Here is a 7,984-nt window from a genome sequence, read left to right as displayed (position 1 = left end):
TTCTGCTTTATTTTGGATTATCTATTTTTAGAACTCCATTTTATCTGCTTCTAGCTGTAGTTCTTTACATTCTCTTTAGTGGTGGCTCTGGGATTACAGTACACATCCTTAACTCTTCCGTCCACTTGGAATTCACACTGCACACTCACGCGAAGTATAAAAACTTGGCAGCCGTACAGGTCTATCTGCCTCACTCCTGCCTTCCTTTATGCTACATCTGTCTAAGGTATTGCATCTACTCACTTTATAAACCCCACAAAACAACAGCATTTCTGCCTAAAACGGTCGTATCTATTTTTTTAATGAGAATGAACATAATCTTTTACATTTTGCCCAGGCATTTATCATTTCTCACATCCTTTGTGCCTTCTGAAGATCCTTCATCATTTTCCTCCAGCTTGAAGAACTTGCTTTGGCATATCTGTAGTACAGGTCTGCTGGCAGGGATTCTCTTGGTTAGCATTTGTTTACAAAGGTCTTTATTTTGCCTTCCTTCTTGATACTTTCAGTGGTTACAGAATTCTAGGTTGACGACTGTTTTCCTTTTATAGTTTTAAAATGCTGTTCCAGGCTCTTCTTGTCTCCATGGTTTCAGATGTGAGGTCCACAGTAGCTCAAGTTACGGTTCCTGTGTAAGTAACATGTCCTTCTCTGGCTGCTTTAAGATTTCTCTGGCTTTCAGCAGATTGACTGTAATGTGCCTAGACATGATATTCTTGGTATTTATCATACTTGGGAATCACTGAGCTTCTTGAATCTGTACATTAGTGTCCCTTCACCTAACTGGGGAACTTTTCGGCCATCACATTTTCTGACCCATTTTCTCTCTCTCTTCTGGGACTCTGATTATTGTCCCCTTCTGGGCCTCTAATTATCATTATGTTAGACCTTCTGACATTGTCCCACAAGTCCTTAACACTGTGTTCACTTCTGAAAATCTTTTCTCTCTTCATATTGGATAAGTCCTGTTTCTGTACTGAAGTTCACTCTTTGCACTGTCATATCCATTCTGCTATTAAACCCATCCAGTGCTTTTTTAAATTTCAGATACTCTGTTTTTTTTAGCTGTAACATTTCTCATGTTTTTTTTCTTTGCTGAATTTCCTATTTTTCATGCATTAAGAGTATATTTTCTTTTACCCAGCTGAGTATTGTTATAATAGCTGCTTTAAAGTCCTCGTCTAATAATTCCAACACCTTGGTCACCTGTGGATTCATCAGGTAAGTTAGTATCGTATCCTGAATGTTGTGAGTGTTACGCTGTGGCAACTGTAGACTCTGTTACACTTCTTGCTTGAGTGCCGGTGTTCTTGCCGTAGTTGACAGCTGCCCTGGTTACACTCGCATGCAAACTGTCCAGCCTGCTGCGGCAGCTGCTCAAGGACCAGTTCAGGTGCTTTCCAGCCTTATCTGCAAGCTATTTGGAGCTGGCCCTGTGCACACATAGTTCAGATGTCAACCACAGACTTGGGAAGAGTGTACACACAGAACACGGAACTACTCTTCTCTGGCCCTCTCCTCTCTGGAATTCACCCCTCGCTTTGGCCGCTGTGGACACAAAGGGCTCTGTCCTCTGATTTCTCAAACCAGAAAGGCTGCGGTTTCTACCAGAGCATCAGGTAACTCACACCACTCTGTGTCCATGGCCCAAAGCTTCCGCTTTTCCACTCCCACCCAAAATCTGCCTACCTTTGTTCATGTTCCAGAGCTTTCAAGGAACTGTTTTTGTTGGTTTGGGTTTGAGGATGAGGGACTATATTCTGTCCAGACTTTACAGTTGTTACCTGCAGAAGAGTTAGTCTTAGGAGCTTACTTTACCTTACCTACCCTCCAACCTCAAATTTTATACCCAGGCAAACTACTATTTAAGTGTGCAGGTAAAGCCCTTTTCAAATAGACAATGTCTAAAAAAAAAATCACCTCCCCAACTCCTTTTATTGGAAGACTACTGGAGAACGTCCTCTACCAAAAATGAGGTTTTGAATCAAAGAAATACATACATGTGGTCTAGGGTTCAGAAGATCCAACACAAGACAGAATCAGAAGGAATCCTGAGGGTGACAGTAACGGGGGGACACAGGCCAAGAGAACACTGAACCCGCACTGTTAGAGAAGTCTTCAGGAGTGATTTGTTCAAGAAGACAAACTTAACAAGACATCCAATGCACCTGAAGATTTTGAAAAGAGATTTACATAATTAAGGAAGTGTTTGGACTTGAATTACTGTTAAGTACACAGAAAATTAAACCAGTCTAAATAAAAACACCAGAAAATTACTTCACTCCAGGGAAAACAAAACGCACTGGAAAAGGCAAAGTAATCATAGTATACCATGTGGTTTACCTGTAGACAGATGTTAGATAGTCATGACGTAAAACCCTGAATGTTGATCTGGTTAAAACTACTATGTCACTATCAATCACCTGAGGATGGAAGTCCTGGAAAACTGGTGGTACGGGGGATGAAGAAAAAGCTACATTCGTAGTTCTCAGCCTCAGCTGAGGGTGACTTCGACCTCCCAGAGGACAACTGGCAATGGCTAGAGACATTCCTGTTGTCACTCTCGGGGGGAGTGGATTGCTGGACCTGGTGGGTAGAACGCAGGGATGCTGCTGAACAACCTGCAGTGCACGCCCGAACAATGAGCTGATGGGTCCCGAGCTGCAGTAGTGCCCCAGCTGAGAACGCTGAGCTAGACCATCATTTTCAGTGGTGGTGTGTCAGCAGATGATACCTAAAATTAACGCATCAAGTAGCAGCATGGGGAGAGGTGCAGCGATGGGTATAGAAAGAATTGGTTGAAGGCTCTGGGAATGAGAAGTGGGGCTAGGTGGTGAGGTCCTGTTGGCTTTGTAACAAGCCTTGTAGAATTCTGCCTCTTTAAACTATGTACACATACAAGCTTGATATTTCCAGTAACAATTTAAGTGGAATTAGAGAATTATTTAGGAAGATATGAAAGTGTGTAAAGGCAGGCAGAAGTTCCCTGAACCAAGGTGGTGGCCAGGCTGGTATTCTTGCCCTCTGCCGGGATGTGGCCGTGCTTTACTCCCTGCATAATCGCACCCTGTATGTGAGAATGACGCAGTGGAGAGAATGGTACTCTCTTCCAGGTAACTGGACCTGCTCCAAGGCTGTATCTTCAGGACTTGGCTTCACCTGTAAACGTGGTGGCTGCTTAAGGCACACACCTCCTGGTGGCAGCATGCCAGAATTGTAGGCCCAGTGTGGTGTGTGTGTGTTTTGGGGTTGTTTTGGTTTTTGAGGGACCATGAGAGTTCAGTGGGCAACTGAGGAACAGCAAGCATTTCACGTACCCGGTCTCCGAGGTTCCTGTCGCCACACGAGCAATGTGGAGCGTCTGCTTTAAGGATGGTAGCTGGCTCCACAGTCCCGTTCTGGTTAAACTGAAGTTTCAGTTTGTTAGAAGGCTGGAAACTAAACTGCAGCTCTGCTCTTTGCTCTCCGTCCCTCTGTGCTGGGAGGAGGACGGAGCTGCATGTTCCCATCCCGCCTCGCTGGTCACGGGCTTTTTACTGATTCCAGGCTGAACTGTGCTGCTGGTGTTTCTGTGCCTTCTTGGAAGAGGGCATTCATGTGCGTCCCAGCACAGCCACCTGACACCTCCATGCTGTCGCTGCTGAAGCGCCACCTGTGCAGCCGCGGCTCCGGCCTTGGTGTGCGTGTTGCTCTGGGGGCCGGCCTTCGTCCAGAGCTTCTTTACTTGCAAAGCAGCGTGTGGACTTAAGTTGGGTGTGGCTGAGGGGAGACGGAAGGGGAAAGAAGAGCGTGAGGGGCCCACGGTCAGGGTGGGCTCCGTGGCAGGGGCTGCTACCCACTGTGGGCTTGAGAAGCTGCTCCTTCCGTCTGGAGCAGATGTCGCGCTCGTCCTTGGGGGGTCTTTGAGCCCGTCCCCATGCCTGCACTGACCCATCACGAATAGCGCAGGGGCCCGCCCGTCAGCGGCAGGATGCGGTCCTCCTCTTGGTCCGCCCTCCTCGCACTGGGCTGGCCACCGAGGCCTGACGGGTGGGCGGCCGGGGGCCGTCTGTGCTGCAGGCAGCTCACCAGGGCCTCGGGCAGCTCCGTCCCACACAACCCACGTCGCCGCGTCCCATGGTTCCAGACCTGACCGGGTCTCCCCACCCCTCCTGCCTCCCTCCGGTCCAAGCAGCCCGTGCTCCCAGCCCGGGTTCTGCCCCACCCCCTCCTCCCATCCCAAGTGACTGACGCTCCTGAAACATCAGTCTGCCACATCCCTCTCACGCTCAAAGCCTAAGGTCTCAGCTGGCACTCAGGGCCTCGCTGAGTGGGCCTTGGGCCTCTCAGAACCCAGGCTCTTCTTCTACCCCCTCCTCCCCGCTGGGTTCACACTGCTCTGGCCCTCTGGGCCCCTGGCCATCTTGCTGTCCCACGAACGCGCCAGGCTCATGCTCGCCTCAGAGCCCGGCCCTGGCTGCGCCGGCTGTCCGGTGCCCCATCACCACGACCCAATGCCTGTGCACAGCGCCTGCCCCTCTCTCGCCGGCCCTGCTTTCTCGGGTGGCACTCAGCACAGCTGAGCTGACATTGTTCGTTGACTTCCATGCCGTCCGACTCCCCCATGAGAATGTAAGCCCCCGGAGGGTGGGGACGGACCGTCCACCCCCTGTACCTCCTGGACTGAGGGCCCTCAGAGCAAGAGTGGTGGCTGGAATTAATGAACGAGCACTGCTGTCTCAGCGCACTTGTGGGAGGAGAGACGCAAGGGAGGGAGACCCATGTGCCTCGGATTGCGTGTCCCGGGTAGCTGTGGTCTGGCTGAGTTGGGCCCGTTCTTCCACCCTGGCAAGCTCGGGGACAGCCGTCCCTCTCCTGGCCCAACTCTCCACCGCACTTCTTACTTCCTGAATTCATCTGGCTCCCTAATCGCACTCTGAGACAATCAGTGAACAGGAGAGCCGCTAGGAGTCACTGCACAGACTGTGGCTGCCGCCTGGAACCGGGCGCATCTCCCCCTCCCAGGCAGCCTCCTGAACTGCCCTTCCCCGGGGGCCAGCTGTCTGGTTTGCCCGTCCAGGCCTGAAGGGGTTCCTGGGCCCCGGGAGAGCCGGGGTGAAGCAGACCGAGCTGGCCTGCAGAGGCCCGCAGAGATGATCAGACCCGCTCGCCTGGGTCCCGGTCGTCAGAGCCGGGCACCTGGCGCGCCCGCTGGGGTCTGGTTGCGTGGGGTGCTGGATTCGTGAAGCCTCACCAAACCCTGCTGACTCTTCTGTCTGTGGCTACACTGCACTTTGACGGCTTTTAAGAAATCCACAGCGGGAGAAAGAAGTACAGCAAAACGTGGACTGGCGACCGCAAGCCTGGGCAGGATGCAGTGCTTATCAGTTCTCGATCATTAGGGCGGTTTTTTTTCCTCGAAGACAGTGCTTGGAGCCGCCATGGACCCCACCTCCTGTGGGTTCGCTCTCTGTGCCGCCCTCCGTGCCCGGCCCTCACACCAGGAGCTGGGGTCCGGACAGGAGGTGCCAGGGCCCACCTGGGAGGGGATGGGGCCTGGGCCATCAAGGAGGCCCTGCTCCGAGCCCAGTCTGCCTTCCTCACAGCAGCCGCAGGGACGTTCACTCCCAGAAAGCGGCCCCGGCCGGTGACCAGCTCTGGGCTGCAGGAGGCCCGGCCTCACCCTCCAGGCCGCGCGGCTTCTGCTCGGTTTTCCGAAGGCACCTTCGCTCCCACGGGGCCTGCCCACGTGTGCCCCCCTCCAGCTGGGCGCTGGGATCCCGTTAGCTCACCGCCCTGCCCTCTCTCCCCACAGGTTAACGACGAGAATGTCGTGAAGGTCGGCCACCGGCAGGTGGTGAACATGATCCGCCAGGGAGGGAATCACCTCGTCCTCAAGGTGGTCACAGTGACCAGGAATCTCGACCCAGACGACACGGCCAGGAAGAAAGGTGCCCTCCCGGCCGCCAGCCCTGCCCGAAGGGTGGGTGGGGGGCAGGGCTCTTCCCCCCCAGCCCCCTGTGCTCAGGCACTTGCGAGGTGTGCCCCATCTGCCACTGGGGGTGGGGGGTCCCGTTCCCCCTGCCCCAGAGTAGGAAACAAGTCAGAAAAGGAGGTTAGGAGGGGACTCGGGCTGGCCCACAGGGAGTAGTGGGCGGCCTCAGGCCAGGGCTGTGCTCAGCAGACAGGGGCCTGGGGGCTCCCGCTCCAAACTGACCTGTATCGGTCACTGTGATGGCATGCAGCCTGGGCCCGTGGAACGGAGAGGTCCTCGGGCCCACCCTCCTTCCCAAGGGAGGTCACAGCTGGGGGACACTGGGGCTGAGCAAGGCCTGCAGAGGGGCGCCGGGAGCAGGCCAGAGCCACTCCCCGGCAGGAAAGAGACTGGAGAAGCACGTCGGGACCTCCGGTACCAGCTTCCCCACCCAGGGGGAGGCCCCATCTCAGCCTTTCCAGCAGGTCCAGGGGCCCCACCTGCCGTCTGTTCTGGAAGGGGCAGGGGGTGGCGGCACTGGGGCCCGGCCCTCACCTCCCTCCCTCCTGTCTGCCCCCCAAGCTCCTCCACCCCCGAAGCGTGCCCCGACCACGGCCCTCACGCTGCGCTCCAAGTCCATGACCTCGGAGCTGGAGGAGCTCGGTGAGTGCCACGTCCGGGCCGCCCCAGCCTCTGCATGGCCCTCTGCTTGCTCGCTCACCCCTCTCCTGGCCCCGACACCCGGAGAGGGGTCAGGAAACGCCCCCGTGCGCGGCGCTCCCACGCTGGCCCGCTGGGGCCCTGCCAGCTTCGGGGGTGGTTAGTAGTTTCGCCTAACCTCCTTTTGGCTCGTCTAACATTGTTTTGTTTTGAATTTTTGGGCCTCTCACTAGTGGATAAAGGTAAGCTGCCCCACTGTGGCCCCTCCCCCCAAGCAGCCCCCCCGTCGTCTAGGGTTCCCCCCAGAATCTTTCCCACTGTGTGGCTCAGACCAGAAAGCTGCGGCCCTGGCGTCTGGCATAGATGGCAGAGGGGTTGGCGGGCCTGGGGGGCTGCAGGCCAAGTGGAGGGAGCTCCTGGTGCCTTCTCGAAAGGACTGCAAAGCACAGAGGGCTGTGGCCGCTGGACCCCACCACGTGGCCTGGGGAAGGATACGCAGAGCAACGTGAGCCCTGGGTCTAGCGGCCGCGTGGCTGATGAAGAGGGATGACTCCGGGTGCCGGTTAGACGCCATGCTGGGTGTCACCACGGCGCCCAGGGACACCTCCAGGAGGAGGCTGCTCTGACCACACGGGAGTGGGCGAGTGGACTGACGGCTTACTCCGCTGAGACGGCTCGGTGGGCAGGGAGGGGAAGCATCTGTGAGCTCTGCCCAGGGCAGGTTACGGGGGCACAGAACAAATCGTCAGGCCCAGCTGGTCCAGGGGCTGGGAGTCTGAGCATCCTCACTTGCTGTCGCTGCCACCTGGTCCCAGCCTTCAGGGGGAGACCCTCTCCTTTGGCCCTTTCCTCGTACCGAGCAGCCCCTTCTTCCCTGCAGCTCTTTTGGGAGGGTCTCCCACACTTTGTCCTCCCCAGGCTGTCTCCCAGCGAGGGCCCCCTCACCTGTCACCATGTCCTGCGTCTAGGATCTGCAGCTCAGCTGGAGGCCTAGGTCTTCTAGAAAAGGGCAGCAGTGCTGTGGGGCTGCCCACCTCCACCCAGAGCCACGAGTTCGCCCAGAGCCCCTTTCCTCTGGCCCCTCCATGCCCACACAGGACTCTCCAGGAAACGCCCCCTGAACCCCAGGCCGGGCCCAGCCCCCGACAGGGATGACAGTGTGAACTATCACCCGTGCTTCTCCAAAGCCAGGCAGCATGTGCCACGCGGGCTCCCCCCAGGAGGACCCGCGGGCAGGTCACCTTTAAGGGGGCGCAGCTCAGGGCGCTGTGAGGGTCCTTCCTATGAGCTGCCTCGGCTCACGCGGTCCAGTTGGCGGGGTGCCAGGAAGGGGCGGGTGCTGAGTGAGAGGAAAGCCCCTTGTCCCCACGG

The sequence above is a fragment of the Tursiops truncatus genome, chromosome 8, assembly GCF_011762595.2.
Source record: "Tursiops truncatus isolate mTurTru1 chromosome 8, mTurTru1.mat.Y, whole genome shotgun sequence".
NCBI lineage: Eukaryota > Metazoa > Chordata > Mammalia > Artiodactyla > Delphinidae > Tursiops > Tursiops truncatus.
This window is presented reverse-complemented; position numbering follows the sequence as displayed.